This window comes from Dermacentor silvarum, chromosome 2 (genome assembly GCF_013339745.2).
Source record: "Dermacentor silvarum isolate Dsil-2018 chromosome 2, BIME_Dsil_1.4, whole genome shotgun sequence".
Taxonomy (NCBI): Eukaryota; Metazoa; Arthropoda; class Arachnida; order Ixodida; family Ixodidae; genus Dermacentor; species Dermacentor silvarum.
The window spans coordinates 144,683,176-144,702,409 of NC_051155.1; the positions used below are offsets into that span (position 1 = coordinate 144,683,176).

The window sequence follows — 19,234 nt, forward strand, 5'->3', positions numbered from 1 at the left end:
AATGTCAGAATACTTTTGCCACATGAACCGGGAAAAAAACAGAGTGGATGGGGGGATCGGGGTTGGAGGGGGAGACGTTTAAATTTATTATTATTATTATTATTATTATTATTATTATTATTATTATTATTATTATTATTATTATTATTATTATTATTATTATTATTATTGCTGCTGTTGTTATTGTATTGTTGTTTGCTGGCTCTTGTCACTGGAAAACTTATAAACTCCACACCAATTATAAAAGTAGTGTGTTCCCCCTTCCTCAAGTTAAGCAGTTTAAGGGCTTACGCCAAATAAGTTTCCTTCAATGAGAAGGAAACAAGAGTCGGGGCACTGATAGTAGTCTAGCAGAAGGGCGTAACCAGGAATCCGGTATCTCACCAGCGTATTCTTCCTTTCACCTTATAATTTCTTAACATTGTCACAAAACCTTCAAAGCCTGCATGCGCTCGCGTTGGAGATCACTATTCCATAAGCACTAGGCAGAATGACTGCAATCACGGGACCTTAAAAGCCAAATTATTGGCACAGTGGTTTTTGAGTTGTTGTTCAGCGAACAGCGAAAGATTGCCCCGAGTTAATTGGTATGATTCAGCGATCACACAAAACGAGTTCCCTTGCATTCTCTCTTTATTCATATCCACTTTCCTCTTCTCGTGATAACTGCAAGATGAGTGCGCGAAAATTCTGACAGTCTAAATGCTATGTAATTTTACATAAATACTAGCCACGGCTGCACAGATCTAATGGCACGACTTACCTGATTACCGGTTTCCGAGGGCGTTACCATAGCCTAATGGCCCAGAAAAATATGACCGCCATTAGCCTGTCTATTTAATATGTTGCCTTACACACCTGACTAAATAGTGATCAACGACGGTAAAACATCCGTGCCACACGACACACGCATTATAGCGTTAACCTTTCAGCGTGGATTCTGTGAGGGGCACGTGTTTGGTATCTCCGCAATTGCCGCTCCGGTCCGCTTGCATATAATTAGCGTCCAATTAGCTATTCACTGTTATAGGAAAAGCTTTGTGAAGAGCCTTCAGTGAAGAGCCTTGAAATTCTGTGAAATATTTCTGCAATTAACCTCTTCAGCTGCGGCTTACACATTTGTGTATGCGCATTGCTTTTTTGCCAGCACTGTCAAGGAGAGGGACATTACTCTTCGGGTAGATTCAGCCCTCTGCATACTCAATGTGGCTTTATTTCACTTTAACGGCGCGGAGAATAGTTATATACCGTTAATTTGATGACGGTACTGCATGTCCTACGGAATTTTCAAGGTGCCATGTTAGGTCTGCAATTTCGAAAGAAGAGCATTTAGTTGCTCGCAACACCTCGAGCCAATAATTAAATTATGGATGCGCTTTGACCTAGAGATCTAATTGATCCATTAAAGAAAACAAGATGGAATATGTCCTATACTGCACAATGAAGAAATATTTCATTACTCTGTAATCTTGAAGGAACTCCAGAAAATACGCATGATATCCAAGCCAGTAATTTTGCCTATGGAGTCCGCAACGCGTTGAAGTGAAAGTTATGTAGCTTTGAAGCATCTATCGAAAGTTGCTCAAAATTCGTGACTAATTGGGTTAAATACGCCTTGCTTGTATATCCTGATTATTATGGCAAGTCAGGGTCTCGGGCCTTGTGAGCGTTTTTGCTAATGCACTCGGCTAGAATTAGACCTCACTTAATCCAAGCCAAATAAGAAATGCACTTATTGGTGTGTAGTTACCGTTAGTTGAAGAACAAGTGTAGAGAATTATATTGATAGGACACTCGGACGCTTAACTTCAAGTATCAACCGTTAAACTCACATGCAATACGCCTAAATATTATTAGTTAGGTTGTACCACGGTGAAATAATGCTGCAATGGCAAAGCTGCCACATTTTCTGAGACGAAACACAGAAAACTCACAAACTATACAAAAATGACAGATGTGTGGCGATGCTGCCCTGCAGTGCCCGCTTAAGTTCGTTGTCACGTCGAGCATATTAGTGCGTTTGCTGAAGACTAGTTTATTTTTTACCGGCTAAAGAAAAAAAATCTTTACAGTCCGAAGAAACGACTGACTAAACTTAAACGTACCTTCTAGAGAGCTTTCTATTCAAGAATTGTGCAAATGCGAAGGGAATAGTTTCAAATCCTCGACGTTCCATATTCTAGTTATGGTAAAGCTTATTGACCTCAAGTAGAACAAAGAGAGAACTCTGAAAATCATACTTTCCCAGACTCAGCCATTTTATTGTTCATCAGAGTAGTGATTTGGGTGAGTTGGAGTAGTTGAGTCGTGATGGCAGTTAATGTAATACGCAAAACAAAGGACAAGTGTCCACATTACCATCTCTGTTGTTTGTCCCTTGTTTTGCGTAGTGTGGCGACCGCCATCACGATTCATTGCTAACATTTTGTGTCCCTTTAAAGGTCATTTTATTATAAATGAGTCAAACCAAAGAAGACCTTTTCTTTAATACTTGCGCATTGATGTGAACTAAGCATGATAAATCGAGGAGCATACCTCTAAAGTTTAACTAGTGCGTGTCGAAGGTGCATTTAAAAAGACAGACAGACAGAAAGAAATAAAGAAAGGAAGACTTATTAATTTCAAAGTGAACTTTGCCGCAAGGAGTAAACAAAAAAAACGTATATCAAAAGCTGCTCTCTTGCAATTTGCCATGCTCTACTTCTGCGCAAATGAAGTGCACATGCCTCGAAACGTGAACACTTCTCAGTATTCAAAGAAGGCTATAAGTGTGTACCTTGCGGATGAGTAAGGTGTAATACTGAAACAACTGATACCGCACAAAAAATATCATTTATTAGGGCTAGCGGAGACGGAATGATTTCAATGCATCCGCATGTTTTGGCTTGCTACTACAGAAGTCTATTCCTAAGGCTTTCGCCTTCAGCCGCGTACTACCGGTGTACATGGTAGGTACTAATATACAGTATATTCGCAAAAGATGGGTCAACTAGCTATAATGAGCACAATAATCGTTCCCCAACTATATAATATTAAAAAGTCGCGGATTAATCTGGCTAAACATTACTGACTACCATCGAAAGAGTTAAGGCAACAACCAGACTACAATTTTCTGCGCCCACGGATAAGTGTGCCGCGACATTGTCTTGATCATTACGAGGAACGTCTTCATTATGCAGACTCTCTGTAGCAGTGCTCGTTAAACGAACCAAGCTCCGCTCTAGGTTAAACAAACTCTTTGTGCCTAGAAGGGAGGTGTGGGTGTGAAACCGTCTCATTTTATAGCCAGCTGGGAGCATCTCGGTTCAACGAACTCCGAATGGCGACTCCAGAATCCCCATTCTGAGGCAATTCAAACCGAACGTAATACCGAGTTTCTGGAATAGTTACGGCGCAAGGTAATCCTTTTCGGGTGGCCATGTGCTTAAGGGGCAGTTACGAACTCGAGGAGCACGCATGGCACGGACATCCAGAAACTGCTACTTCCTCGGTACCAAGAAAGCACGAGACAAAGACTTCGCTTCAACGGGCAATAGAATGCTGCGTTAGAGGCGTATAAATCTAGTTTAGACGCGCAATCGACTGGAAGAAGACAGGAGAAGCGCCAGCGCCAACACAAAGGGCTGTACACTTCAGAGAAGCTAGGGGCAGAGGCTGGCGGATATATTATACGGCTCCTTCCCTTATCGACTCTTGCACACACGACGTTCTCCCACTGCTGCCTCGCCTAACCTTTATTCAGCTAACGTAGTGAGGTTCATTAGGCGCCAGAGAGGCAGCCATTACTGAATAGCCCGAGTCTCTCTTGGGGCACCTTGACAGGGCCGAAGCAGACCGATACCTATCCCGAGGGCCAGCCGCAGTCTTTTGGCTTTTAACGATTGGCGGGGATTGAGCGTCCCCGCTTTTCCGCTCGAGCCACTGCCTCACATTCTCGCGGGCTTCGGAGACACTTGTCTGTACTCGCCTAAGCGGCGGCTCCATGACACCGAGGTAGCGCTTCGTGACTCGTCAGTGTGCGTCATGCCGGCATAATTGTTTCTGAGGAGAGGGTTAAGTGAGATGGCGGGGGCCCTGCCTGCGTGAGCCACACTATACTAGGCGAGGTTAGAACTATGATGAGAAGCGAGGCGTGTGGTGACAATGAAAAAGAGGAAGGGGAAGGTGGAGGGAAGGGAGGAGGTAAAGTGAAGCGATGTGCCACTTTTCCTCGTGGATCGCTTTCCTCGTGGAGGTTACGTAGACGTTACTACGTGAACTGCCTTCAGATCAGATAGTTCAGAAGTCTCTGAAGCAACTACTACTACTTTCCGATGCTTCAGCCGATACTATTTTCTTATCTATTTAACAACCTCTCCCCCATGACCCAATTTAGGATAGAAAACATAATTTTTTATTGTTTTCAATAACTTTCCACTTTTGTCCTTTCTTTTGTCTCTCTCTCTCTCGCCATTCCTGAGTACTTTGCACTAGGCGAATAACTTTCAGTTTTGTTTTGTTCAGGTTCTTTTACTTTAGTCTGTTCTCGAAAGCACTGTGATTGGCTTTGGAATTTTAAAATGGTTGCTTGCTGGTCTAATTGGTTCATTGCAACTTATGTAACCGCGCGAAATAAAGGGAAGGGACGACGATAGAGAAAAAAGGAAAAGAGCGCTGAAAATTTAAAATTTACTAATTTCGTTCACTTCATTTCATGAGGTAATCAAGTAGCCCACGTCACCAACGAATCAAATGCAGTTGTGACACAGCCTCTAATAGGTCTTCCAACATCAACAGCTTTCTTGATTGACCGAAAAGTCACTCGGAGTTCTGACAATGCATAGCAAACTGTTCGGTCTTCTGTCGACCATTGTAGAGTACTATGTCACTTACCATTTGCTTCACCATGGATGACCGATACTCTGTACAGATTCCCTTAGCCTAGATAATTACCGAAGTTACGGGCATATATAGCTTAGGTGACTTACGAAGTTTGAAAAATGCTACAGTTATTTAATCTACCCAAACGTGGACATCACCACCGAGTAACAGAGTAATCCATCAATTTGTGCAGGTAAATCCCAAGTGAAAATACATGGCAGGTGCTGAGAGATAATCAAAGGTATCGTGATAGAAACAGCTTGGCATCCTTCAGAAATATGGTATAGCATCTTGAGTAAAGTGTTTTCTTGCATAATCTAGGAAAGGTTATCGCAGATAAGGCCCTCGACCAGTCATAATTAGAGTATTGGATAAGCAATCGTGAGGACAGGTAAATTCGCAAGACTTGCCAAACATGCATACAAGATTCAGTAGCTTACACCATCACAGAACCTTAAAGTTGGGTTTTCGCTTTACCTCGAACACGCAAACCTACGGAACTGTACGCATGAACAATGTCAGATTTTTTTCCCCGGCCACAACTGCAGTTACCAGGTCTGCGGACGCTATAGGCTTATATAACACAACGCCATAATTTTGTACAAAATAATTATTCTTTCTTGTTCTGCTCGCCTTGTGCAAGTTAAGTATTTCTGATGCAGTGCATTTGCTTATTTTGTGTTGCACCGGTAAGATATATTTTCTTCAGTTACTAGATGAAGATTATTCTATATCGTTGGTTGTTTTCGCCTCGCCGTAAGGGCCTGTAGTTTTACAAGTAAAACCGAAGGCGTTTCTTTTCTTTCTTTTTTTGAAGGCATAAAGCTGGAGATAAGATAGGTTTGAGCTTATTCGCGTTAGATCGACTTACTAATTTCATAAGTTTTGGCCAGTGTACCCAGCATCTCCGGAACATGTATATTCAGTCCTGTTTTGTGTGATTCGGTGCTAAATAAGGACTCTAAGAGCAATATTTCTTTGTAATTCAGCATAATTCACTAAATTTCAGTCCCCAACAGTTGCAGGCATCGTCATCATGCTTACCGTCATTATGTTTCCTTTACAAAAAGAAAAAGAACATCAGTAAAAAATGAAATGGTCGAAACCCACATTTGACCTCATGTTATTTTCTCACTGGCTTCAGAGGTGTCACCATGCTCAGTGATCAAACCATCATTTCCGCGATATTGTCATTGTTTTGTCACCTTCGTCATGTGTTCATCTTTGTCGTCATTCTTTGATAGCCGGCTGTCACCCTCGAAGTCGTTCTGCTGTACCAGCTTCCAATCGGCCAGTACAACTCCACGCGTCTATAAGTAGCCTTTTAAGCTGTCTTTTCAGTGGCCTTCTAAGCCTATTTCGCCATAGAGAAATCTCCATCACAGAGTATCTATAAATGAAGCTGCCCACAAGAAGAGAGTGACGTTACTAGCGAAAAGTGTCAATAAATATTTATGCTACCTTTCGAAGTACCAGTAACGTGTTTCCGAATGCGACCATTTAGTAGAACTTGGCGGAGAGTTAGAAATAACCGTGTACGAGGTAACAGCCATTCATCTAATAGACTTCCGAATAGTTTTTTTTTATTAACCTACTTTTGAAGTATCCTAGTTCCGCTAATGTGCACGTGAAAACATGTTTTCTTCGGGCAGGATTGATCCTCGCGCTTAAAGTCACACTCTGAATCAGTTCCGCTTGCTTTGATCCCTGCTGCACCCCCCCCCCCCCCGCCACAGCTTATTTTCGGCGTTATTTCAACTGCATTTCAGTTGTAGTAGATGATGAAAAGACGCCATTAAAAAAGCTGGCAGAACCCACGCCTTGCGGGAATCGATGTTATGCGAAGCAGTGTACTGGAGCAGTTACCGAGTTAACGAAACGACCATGGGAGCACCGAGGCATAGGAGGCTGTTTCATCACCTACATGACACGCACGTCATGACATTCATGTCATGAACCATCATTTATGTCCGAATTTATTTCAGTGTTTTTTAGTGGTAATCTATTTTTTCATTGGAAGAGTGGTAATCTTTTAGTCATTGTCATTTTTGCTGAGTCATGCTTATGACTATGACTTCTACTGTCATCCTTTAGTGTTTCCTTCACTTAGTGCCCACGTTTGAACCCATTCCAAGGGTTTATGAGTGTTAATCATCTTTAGCTGAGTCATTGTCATTTTTGCTGAGTCATGCACAAAACTATGACTTCTACCATCATCTATTAGTGTTTCCTTCACATAGTGCCCATGTCCGAAGCAATTCAAGTTAAATACCAAGTTATAACAAAATGACCATGAGAGCACCAAGACGTAGGCCGCTAGATAGATCGATAGATCGATAGATAGATTATGTCAAAGTGCCAAATGTTCATAAAGAAACTCTTCGCATTTATTATTAATAATCAATCAATCAATCAATCAATCATGTTTATTTAACGTGCCCAGGAACAACCCTAAGGTCTGAGTGCTGGCGCACGCATACATTACAAAGCAAAAACAAGACACTCAGGGAAAAATAATAAAAAATAAATGAATAAAAATAAAAATTCTGAAAAGAAGAGAGTACGAACAACAAAGCGCAAAGTAAATACAAAAGAAAAAGGAGGAGAAGGGCGCTTGAACAATACATGAAATTATAATACAAGGCAAAGCTCGGAAAAGAACGATGACAAGGAATTATGAAAGATATCAAGTTCACGAAAGTAAGCGTTATAAAGATTCTGTATTCTGTGGACAGTTGAGTGTTCGTGATGACAGGCAGGAACATGGAAAGGTCTATGTTCTCTGGTGATCTTGCGTGGGATGCGGAACATGACACAGCTGAGAAGTTCGGGACATGTGAGGTTACCATGAAGGAGTTTAAAGAGAAACAGAAGGTCAGCGCGATTACGTCGGTCGCGAAGTGAAGGCAATGACAACAATCCAACAGTGCCAGTACAGGGTGCAATGTCCTGGTTTGCAAAGCGGTGATTATATATGCTTAGAAACTTCTTCTGGACACGATCTATAATGTCACTGTTGGATTTAGAAGAGCCATTCCAGACGACCGACGCATATTCGAGTTGAGGAAGACAAATGGTTGTGTATAATTTGCGGAATGGTGTAGGAGACTTGAATTCTCTCGATAGTCTGCATACAGAACCAAGAGAGCGCATACCCCGCATTGCAACACGCTTAGTGTGAGCCGAAAAGTGTAAGGTTGCATCAAAAAGTACACCAAGATCATTGATCTCGCAGACCTTACACAACGGCACAGAATCTATAGAATAAGAAAAAGAAATACTTGCTGTTTTGCGTGTGAAAGTCATGACTTTGGTCTTAGCAGCATTCAAGGTAAGGTTATTATCCTTGCACCATTTAGAAAAGGAAAACAGGTCAGACTGCAGGGCGCGACAGTCATCAACAGTGTGAATTTTCTTTAAAATCTTGATGTCATCGGCATATAGGAGGAAAGAGGAGTTCCGAATAACAGAAAGAACGTCATTAATAAAAATTAAAAAAAGGAGTGGTCCTAATACTGACCCTTGAGGGACGCCGCTAGTTGCCAAATAAGAAGAAGATGTTTGGCCATTGACGTTAATATAACACGATCTATCAAGAAGATAACTGCGCAAGAGATTCACAACTGACGAGTCAACATCAAAGTGCGTAAGCTTGAGCAGAAGCAGCGAGTGGCTGACTACATCAAAAGCCTTGCTGAGATCACAGTAAATGGTGTCAACTTGCCCCCTTTGAAGTACCGGCGTGGAGATCTGTGTCATGAAACTTGCGAGATTTGTGATAGTGGAGCGGCCGGTGAGAAATCCATGCTGATTCGGAATGAGCGAGTTCTTCACAGTAAAAGACAATATGTTGTGAAGAGCAAGCTCAAAAATCTTGGACGTAGCACAGAGAAGAGAAATTGGGCGATAATTCGACACATCTGATTTACATCCAGACTTAAATACAGGAAAAACACGAGCAGTTTTCCACATGTGAGGGAAAGTGGAAGTAGTCAAAGAGTTATTAAATATAGATGTCAATACTGGAGCAAATATACTGCCGTAAGCTTTTAGAATTGTGGAGGGGATGCCGTCAGGGCCGGAGGATAGGGAAGGCTTCAAGCGCTTAAGGCAATCTCTTCATCACGCTTAAGACAAGCTCTTCATCAAACAACACCGCACTAGATGTAGGAACCGTCGTGTGCTGCTGACTGACACCAGCGTTGAAACCTGCATCTTTATATAAGGAAGAGAAATGGGCTGCAAAACAATCCGCGACTGCTTGGACTTCTGCTCCTCTAGAGTCAAGTAAGCGAAAACCCTCTCCATGTTTATTGGAACGCTTACGTATATAATTCCAAAATTCTGCCGGCCGGTCGGAGGCGCTTTTTTCCAAGAATGCCATATATGAATCTTGATCCCGCTTATAGAGACGTTTACAGAGAGCCCGAAAAAAGCGGAATTCTTCTCTGTACTCATTAGGCAACGGAATTCTGGATTTTCGGTGTGCGCGATCTTTATGCTTTAGGGCAATTATGAGTTCAGACGAAAACCAATGGGGATATCTAGAGCGTCTAGGCCTGTACTGGGGAATGTATTTGCGCATACTGCTCAAAACAAGCTCTGTAAACTGATCTACTTGGTCATTAACATTGCTTTTGTCGGTAACCAGTGACCAGTCGGTGGTGGACAAGGAATTATATAAACCAAGATAATCACCACGCTTGAAAGCAAATCGTGGGGATTCATTTACGCGCCCTGGAGGAGCTCTGCCTCAGTGCTGACACAGAGGCAGATATCTTTAGTGGCGGATGAAACTTATCGGTACGCACAAGGAAAATTTCGGAACGAGAGACATCTAAAACCTGAGCATTCGAGATGCAAAGATCTAAGACGTTGCCACAGGAATTGGCGACTAAGTTATGCTGTTGAAGGGAACAGAAAGACAGAAAGTCCAACAACAGGCTGCATTTCTTCTCTGTGTAATGATTGTAATGAGAATATCTAAGTGTGTTCCAATCAATACCTGGTGTATTAAAATCACCAAGAAGAATTACTTTGTGCTTACTATGGGAGGTTATTACACTTTCAATGGAAGATATGACCTCATCATACAAAACAGGGGAAATATTCGGCTGTACATAGAACAATCCAATCAACAATTTTTCACATCGGGCTAAGCTGACTTCTAGCCATATCGACTCCCGTACACTTTCTATATCGATGCGCCGTACACATCTCAGTGAATTGTCAACTGCAATTAGCACGCCACCACCTTTTTGTTGAGATCCACTGAAGTCCCGATCACTGCGGAAGACGTTGTAGTGCGGTGGAAAGAAGTCTGAAGACGAAATGTCACCACACAGCCAAGTTTCAGAAATAACAAAAATAGGAAAAGAAGATGAGATTACATTGCAAAAAAATTCGCGTGCTTTGGTGCGAAGTCCGCGAGCGTTTTGGTAAAAAATTTCCAAATTACACGCCACTTTGATCCTTGGGGGTTGTTATTTCAGTAGCATGAATCATGTCATCGTGTAGCACACCACGGATCGGCTTGAACAAGCAACCCATTGGCCACATTGACGGGTCGTTCAAGCGCTTAAGTGCTTCTTCGTCAACGGCTACATGAAAAGAAGAATACGATTGATATTTAGTTCTAAGTCGCCGGCAGGAGAGGGGAGAACTATTCAAGACCTTTAAGTGGTTGGTCAGGTCGGAAGAGGTTGTTTCAGAGCTCAATTTAGAAACAAAAATAGCCTTAGGTCGATGCTGCCGTTGAGCTACAGATAATGTGGAAGTCTTTCGCGCTCCAACCGAGGCAGGACTCTTGTTTTTTTGTGTAGTCTCGGGTGCTTTTTCAGTGGACGACGCGAAATCACGTGGGGAAACAGCATCTCGTCGTTCAGCAGTGCGTCGTAACACAGGTACAATAGCTTGCGTTGAGGCAGGAGTAGAAGTAGTAAGGCTGGATGACTTTCCGGAGTCGGCAGGTGTCTTCAGAGGCATGGCAGTTGCACGTCGCGACAGCTCGTCGCGCAGGCAACGAACCTCCGCTCGAAGGGAGGCGACGACTTGGGTCTGTTGCTCCACGCCGCGGGAATGGTCCTTACGAAGGCGTTCATTCTCCTCTCGCAGTTGGGAAACTTCTTCGCTCAGGAACGAGATTCCCTCCAGCGCGTCGAGGAGGAGGCGCCGCAGACCTGCCAGGCTGCCGTCAAGGTCACCCGGTGGGGCACAAGAGGAGAAGGGGGAACCAGTTTGGGAAAGGGAAAGCTGCGGGGAGCACGCCGTCGGGTCGTTGTCGCTAGGCTTAACACCCTGCTGGTTTAACTCACACAAATTGCAGCAAAAGGAGCGCGATCCCGACTTCAAAAGATCCAGTTCGTCGTCTGGCCAGGTCACACATTTCGCATGCACACGTTTGTCACACTTTTCACAGCGAAAGAACTGCTGTTTTCCGAAAAAAAAAACGGCACGAGCAGAGCAAGCATGCGTCCTTACTGGGCGCCATGCTGCGGGACTATTGAATAATAATAATAATAATAATAATAATAATAATAATAATAATAATAATAATAATAATAATAACCTTTATTAAATTTTTTTCCATCAACGTGATGGGGGAGGTAAGGCAAAAAAGCTGAAACAGACAGCTTGACTATTTCCCCCCCCCCCCCAAAGAAAAAAAGTACATTCCATAAAGGCAGACAGGTCAGCTATGGAGAAGACATAATAACACATTTTTGATTGCACAAAAATAATACTTATCACTACAAGCATCTCTTTGGCATATAGATATGCATATTCTAAGCTAGTGAAGTTGTAGCCTAAATGTAGCCAAACAAAAAAAAAGTGCAAAATATTTCGTAGCCAAATATAGCCATTGTTATTTGCAATTTTATTTGTGTATACATTTTCACATTGGACAACGCCAATCCTTTTTTTTGCACAACCCGTCGTAACAAAATGTCCGTGCCGCCGTGACGGTCGGCTCTTTACATCAACAACAGCGACATCATGCTTGCACAGAACACTTTTTGGTTGGCCCCGGTAGCTCTTAAGTTCCAGTGAATCGCTGCAGAGGGCGAAATCAGTGCTTTTATTTTATGAAACTGCAGATAGTACTAAGCTATTATTTTTATTTATTTACAGTAATATTAACTACGAACTCTGCTTTTTAGCTGTCGTGAACACAAAATAATGTTCAGCGTCATTGATCTCTCACGTTATCTCTGCCCATACGACACAGAAGTTCAGCTGTCCAGCCATCTGCGACGGCGACGTGCTCACGGCTTGTTTTTTGATGAGCTAAAATAAGTCTTTCGCGCTATCATATCTCGGGTTATTTGTCTCATCGTCCTATATTGTTTGCCCGTTTTGTTTTTCAATTAGCTTGGCCCGGGTTAGCTGATACACGCTCTATATACTGTCCATTAACATCAACCTTTCCGCCATCTTAGGCGTCTAGCACGGCAAGAACATGCGGTAAAATAAAGTGTCAGACAACAGATGCCACTCGCTGTTTGAATCGGTGTAAGCGGAGCTTTAAGAGATTACTGCGCAAACCGGCACACTATTGTAAGAATCGCGCTGTCGTTTTCAGCGACGAGTACGTCCCGAACTCGCTCGAAATGGTAAAAGCCGCGACATCGTACAAAGAGCAATGGTAAACTACAAATTGATAACAGTGCTAATGCTGTGAAAACCGGTTACTCTGAAAAAGCAAACCATGTTGATGGCTAATAAAGTTTTAGAATAGGGGCCCCTTAAGTTTGGGGCCCAAAGAGTTTTGCCGGTGTTAGCGTTGGGGCATGCAGGAATAAAGAGCTTTTGAATAGGCGTTTTGCGTTTGCGGATAACATGTTCCGTTTGCAGCGCCACTACGGCGTCAAAGAAAAGCTGTTATAAATATTAAAATAAAATGTACAATTTTATGACAAGAAAAGTAATTTAGAATTTCGTGTTTTCGCCTTTAATTACAATTTACAACTTGTTCTATTAGTAGCATGCAACTTGTAGCGCTTAGTTTTGAGCAACCAACTTTGCGCACCTTCACCCAGCCAAGACAATCCGTGATAGGCCTACGAGCCATGAAATCGACAATTGAATTCGTAATCAGCGGCGTATAATGAATCAATCTTCATTACACATGTAAGTTGAGAGAAAGCAATAGCCGCAATCACTTCTTCTAACTTACCAACTTCACGCATTACCGCGAATCGAGCCCAGTTTTGTGCTAAATTAGAGCCGTTGCTTCGATGGCCGCCGCCATGTTTGCTGACGAAAGCTTTTGGGGCAGCTTTTGGGGCTCCCGTGAACACAAAATAATGTTGAATCGGTGAAATCGATGAAATAGCGTGCCCGACACAAAACCCAAACATAGTTTCCGCCTTGCGCATGCGCAGTGGCTTCGACTCTATTTCTTTGGGGCCCCAAAACGTTTGAGGCCGCTATACTAAAACTCTCTAATAATAGCTGGGGTTTTACGTGCCAAAACCACGATTTGATTGGGAGGCATGATGCAGCGGGGGACTCCGGATTAATTTTGGCCACCTCAGGTTCTTTAACGTGCACCTAAGTACACGGGTGTTTCTGCATTTCGCCTTGATCGAAATGCGGCCGCCGTGGCCGGGAATGACACCCGCGTCCTCGAGCCAGCAGCACGACATCTCACAAGTTAAGCTAACACGGTGGGTGAAGTTCATGTCACGTGGTGCACTGATGCCATCGTGGCAAACATGTTTCGATATTGGCAGAATGAGTATCTGCATCCATGACGTCACGGGCAAACCATCTAGAAGTAAAAGCACCAGAGTCCACCTTTAGCTCGGGGTCTTGCTCCCACTCTTTTTATACGTTCTCGCATACTTGGCCCACTTCCCCATGTATGGATTCTCCTGTCTGAGGAGGATCCGATCTTACGTCCAACCAATCAAAATGAATATCGAATCTAAGCACAAAGAAAAATTCCTCTAGCTGGAAAAGTAAAATGGCAGTAAAGCTTCGCGCCAGAAACGTGGAGTAGGTCGAAAACTGTGCCCGGCGCGATACTTCATCCGGAAGACATGGCCATGAACACACTGGAGCGTGTCATTCACCCGTGCTTCCCTTCTTTCATGTCGGCGCCACAATCGCCCGATGTCCCCGACCATATGTTACTGCTCGCCGTTCCTGAACATAGCCATGTTAGTACAGTATACTGCGAATAACCCACTAATCCCAGGTTCATCCCGATGCCCGGGGATCGGGCGCCGAACGGACAAGCAGGGTGTAAGTTTAAGTGCATCAAAGATCCAAGCCACTGGCTCAGACAACGCTGCAGAGAGGGAAGGAAAGGCGGGGGGGCATCTCGCGCACGCACATCCGCACAGCCACGCGGCCGGCTCAGCCAGCTATAACATAGCCTTCGAGATGTGCTTCTACCCGATCAGAGCCACCTCTGGAGCGTGGATTAGGGCGCCACTTATAGCCCAAACACAGCCAAGTCGCAGATTTTCAGTAGCCCAAATAAAGCCACATAGCCAACTCGTCCAAGTCGACGCCAAAAAAATTTTCCCGTAGCCCAATATGGCTATATATAGCCAAACCTGGCAATACTGCAGTAACCATATGTGATATTATGTACGCAGATAAAGCACTTTTGTACTATTTACGTACGACTGGTCTGTGGAAACTCTATCAACTGCGTGAAACAATCCGTTTGCACGCTTTCTCAAGTTTTAACACGAAAGTGTTTTATGTCTGGGTACGCGATGAACTTCCGTTACAGGATGTAACGGAAGATGTAACGTTCGGATGTAACGATGTAACGTTCGGACGTAACAGATGTAACGCTCGGCGCGAACGAGTAAAATATGTTTTATTGACAGGGATGGCACGGCCATCTATAGGAGCACTGAAGTGAAGTACTGCAGCGTGACACTAACGAGCGCCAACAGAGAGCGCTACGGTAGTCACAGAGCAGTGGAGGGTCCAACGCGGTATAGCCAAGCGTTGCCATGCTGGCACTTTCCGCACATGGTTTGTCTTTCGCGTAGAATTAGCCTGTGACACCCCGTCACCGACGGAGTGCAGCTTCAACATGCATCAGCTGTGCTTACACCCCGCCTACTGCTTCTCTGGCGATGGCAACAACTAAGAAACCTGCTGTGCTAAACGGCGCAGAGAGGCAACATCGCCGACGGGCGAATCTCACTTTGGTCAGGCGAGAGACACGCCAGCGTGAAGCAGAACGCCTTCGCGCGTTCATCTGCCACTCGCATTCCTAAAGCTGAGCGCGTCACAACTCAACTGGCTGCCCAAGACGCTACGAAGTCGGACCGAAACGCTCGTACCGTCGCCGAAGTGACTCGGCAGCTGAACTCCACTCGCCAACAGGACGCCGCGACCCAGGCAAGCAAACATGCAACACGGTCGCCGGCCAGCAAGTCGTGCACCTTTCACTGCAGTCGACCGTGAGTTTACAAAGCAAACATGCCATAGCTTCTGCGAAGACACCTTTCACGTTCGTGTTCTACTGATGCCTATGAAAGAGGGATATACCATAACTTTTTCATTCTGTATTCATCGGGATAGGTTAATTAGAATGTCTTCAAGAAGGCTAAGCTTTACCTTCTCACCACCAAGCCATGAACATAAACTTTAGTACATCCTCCAAATGGATATGTCATAATAAAAGATTGGCAGTAACAATTTGCCAACATGTATTGGTCGGCGGCCGCTAAAGCAGCATCTCGCGCTTCTGTCTGCGTGCGCGAATCGAGCTGCCACTTTATGCCAGAGCCTCATCTGCCAGGACGCAAGGAAAGTGAGTTTGCGGAAGTACTAACTGTAAGCGACGTGTCATTATTTAGTATACTTAGGTGACACCTCCGGAACCCCTATAGGATACAACCGAGACACTAGATCTAGAACCTGCACTGGCCCATGAGCTCGTCGAAACGCCCGCGTGCCAAGATTCTATAAAATCGGCTGTCCGCTATTGCGGATAGCCACGGCCTCTTGTCGGATTTTCTTAACGTTTTAATGACCGCTACTGTTGTCACTAGAATGGCAAAATCTTTCGCCAGAAAATCACAGAGAAAGAAAGGTTAACAAAATGTTCATTGTGGCACGACAATTCAAGCTTACCAGCAACAGATTGGCAGTAAAGTTCTGCTTCTTGCCACTTTTCCGATGCTACAGCAGTGGAGGATACTGATGCTGGAGAGTGCGATTTCGCAGCGGCTGGCTGCGAAGATTCGATAACACCCGTTCAACACCTGTGTACTGCATTGAGCTGACGCCTGAGTCTTCGCGTTCTGGCACGTCGCTTTCCCAGCTGCGGTGTTTGTCCTAAATTGTTTTTTTTTTCTACATGCAATGGCATTGACTGATCGCGTGTATTTCGTCATTGCTAGCCTTCTTCTTCTTCTAGCGCTCGGCTTCCTCTAATAAGTATCCCTAGTCTTATGTCGTCGTGGACACAGCTGAGCCGTTGTTTGTAGTCAATCTCACAGGAGAGTGAGGGACGCCTAGGAAGTTATTTCGATGCTAAAAGCGTGGACGAAATTGGGCGAGTACAGGTTTTTTTCTTGTGTTTTTTGTGAAAGGTGTTTCCGCGGGTGTGGTTTGGGTTTTGGCTTGTAGTAGAACACCGGATAATAAATTAACCCTCTGGCTTTATCCCGAGAGTTCGTTGCATATCGAATATTTAGTTCGAGAGTTGACTTGGCTTGATATTTATTCTATTGGGCTTCAATCGCTTGGTTTAACCCTTCCCTCTTTTTACACCCTTATTGCCAACGTGGTTCGGCTTTTCTGACAATCACCTCATTTTAGGAAGTTTTCTTTCACAGATGTTTTTACGAGAGTTCGCTTACTACTTTTGATCGAATTATGACATAACATCAAGCTAGGCGCCACCGGAGTAGGAACAATTATTGATAGGAACTAAAATTTGTTACCTATCTATAAGAACGCTTCACACGTGACGAATGTGTTGAGAAGGCCCGTGCTGAAATCACTGACCGACGTGCAGTGGGACATCTTCACCTGCATGTACGCCCCTCAATAGTACACGAATATTACGACTTTTCTGCGATCCCAAGTACCTCCGCTATTCCCGTGGATAAGCGTAAGACACAACACGGTGCAATTCTTGTCAGCACTCCTACCTTATCTCTCTCTGCTTTCGCTCGCTCTGTGATGTGTGATCCTAAAAGCACATTCATCATCATCATCATCATCATCATCATCATCATCAGCCTATATTTATGTCCACTGCAGGACGAAGGCCTCTACCTGTGATCTCCAATTACCCCTGTCTTGCGCTAGCTGATTCCAGCTTGCGCCTGCAAATTTCGTAACTTCATCCCCTCACCTAGTTTTCTGCCGTCCTCGACGGCGCTTCCCTTCTCTTGGTATCAATTCTGTAACCCTAATGGTCCACCGGTTATCCAACCTACGCATTGCATGGCCTGCCCAGCTCCATTTTTTCCGTTTAATGTCAACTAGAATATCGGTTATTCCCATTTATTCTCTTATCCACACCGCTCTCTTCCAGTCTCCTAAGGTTAGGCCTAACATTTTTCATTCCATCGCTCCTTGTGCGGTCCTTAACTTGTTCTCGAGCTTCTTTGTTAACCTCCAAGTTTCTGCCCCTTATGTTAGTACCGTTAGAATGCAATGATCGTACACGGCAATGCCAGCCGTATGCACTCCAACCCAATTTTATTCTTCTGTAAATTTCTTTCTCATTACTCATAAGCTATATAGCGAACCCATAAGCTGAAATTCAGAACAATTAAAGCAACGGTGGACTGAAACGTTCAGCATCTCTAAGTGACAACACTTAAAAGGAAATGCAACATTGTCCCGATGGCTTAAACAGTCACTGTCACCAGTCGACGAGCACATCACCAATCGTCAGTTGTGAGCACAGGGAGGAGGCGGAGCGCTGCTTGCTGCAGGCTGATCTAGCGTTGCAAAAGTTGACGACAATTGCTGCACTGCCTGACGTCCGTCACAGTCCATTTCACCTGCCGTAGTTGCTTAGTGGCTATGGTGTTGGGCTGCTAAGCACGAGGTCGCGGGATTGAATCCTGGCCACCGCGGCCGCATTTAAATCAGTCACATGTGTACTTAGATTTAGGTGCACGTTAAAGAAACCCAGAGGATCCAAATTTTTCCGGAGTCCCCCACTACGGCGTGCATCATAATCAGGTCGTGGCTTTGGCACGTTAAACCCCACAATTTAATAACAGTCCATCTGCTAACAACACCCGATACCACAAGGAAATTGACACGGAGTGGAACAATTTGCACGTAATCCAAACCAGGTTGACCCTCATGGCTCACCATTCACACTCCAACCCCGTATGACAGAGGAACTGTAGGGGGAGCGGAAACTCTTCTAGCCTAAATATATATTGAACTCGCGGGAACAAAATGTTACTTGCACTTAAGTGTGGGGACACCTTGCGCTTCAGTCCACCTAAGCACAGAGACAGCGTGACACGTTGCTGTCAGAATCAAATTTAGAAAATTCACGTTGGATTTATTGCATAACTAAATCTGCGCTACGGGAAGCAGCTTGTAAAAAGACAAATTTATCCGCTAATAAAGCAACATACTTTACTAGTGTCTACGTACGGTGCCAATATGGCGCCTAAGCTTGAATAGAAGGGCAGCAATATGCATTGGTGAAACTTCTTCCTTCCTTGCTTTAAAGGACCTTCTGTACTCTCGACTTAACAACCTTGAACCCAGTTTACTTTCATAAATTCGTTGAGTGGCGATCATTAGAGTGGTGTAGCCTTAAACTTTGATCACAATCCTGTTTCCAGAACATTACGAATCAACATAACTGCGCAGAGTAGAAAAAACAACATGACAGTCGATGACTGTTCATAAAAGGTACCCGCTACATTCAACAATAGGCGTACTCACACATGCCGCAATTTTTATGGACGTCATATTGAGCGACAAAATGAATTCGCACTGCACATAAGTAACCTATTCAGCTTGAGAAAATGTTACGATGTAAACCAATAACGCATCCGTAGCAGGAAATATAAACATATATACTTTTTTTTCTTGTTCGAATGTGATATATATATATATATATATAGTTTTCACAGTGGAAACGCTGAGAAAATGCATGGTGTAATCCTGTTGGGGTTGAATGACTGGCGAGCAATATCTCGGTTTAATCATCCTACTATTCAGCCGCACTTAGCCGCAGATATTGCAGGTTGATGTTTAGAATACTGCGAAGCACACGAATGACTTCAGAGGCACACACTTCGTAAAATTGGAAGCAGAAGTCCTAAATCACTGAACAGACACTCAGTAATCGCACGGAAACAGGCACAATATTCAGGCCCAACGGTTTTCCTCTGAGCCCTAAAACAAA

At 44.0% G+C, this 19,234-nt stretch overlaps 1 pseudogene; it reads right to left on the bottom strand.

Annotated features, from left to right (window-relative positions):
- Positions 1-18,304: 18,304 nt before the first annotated feature.
- Positions 18,305-19,234, bottom strand: part of LOC119440445 (5-hydroxytryptamine receptor 2B-like) — a 2,286-nt pseudogene continuing 1,356 nt past the window's right edge.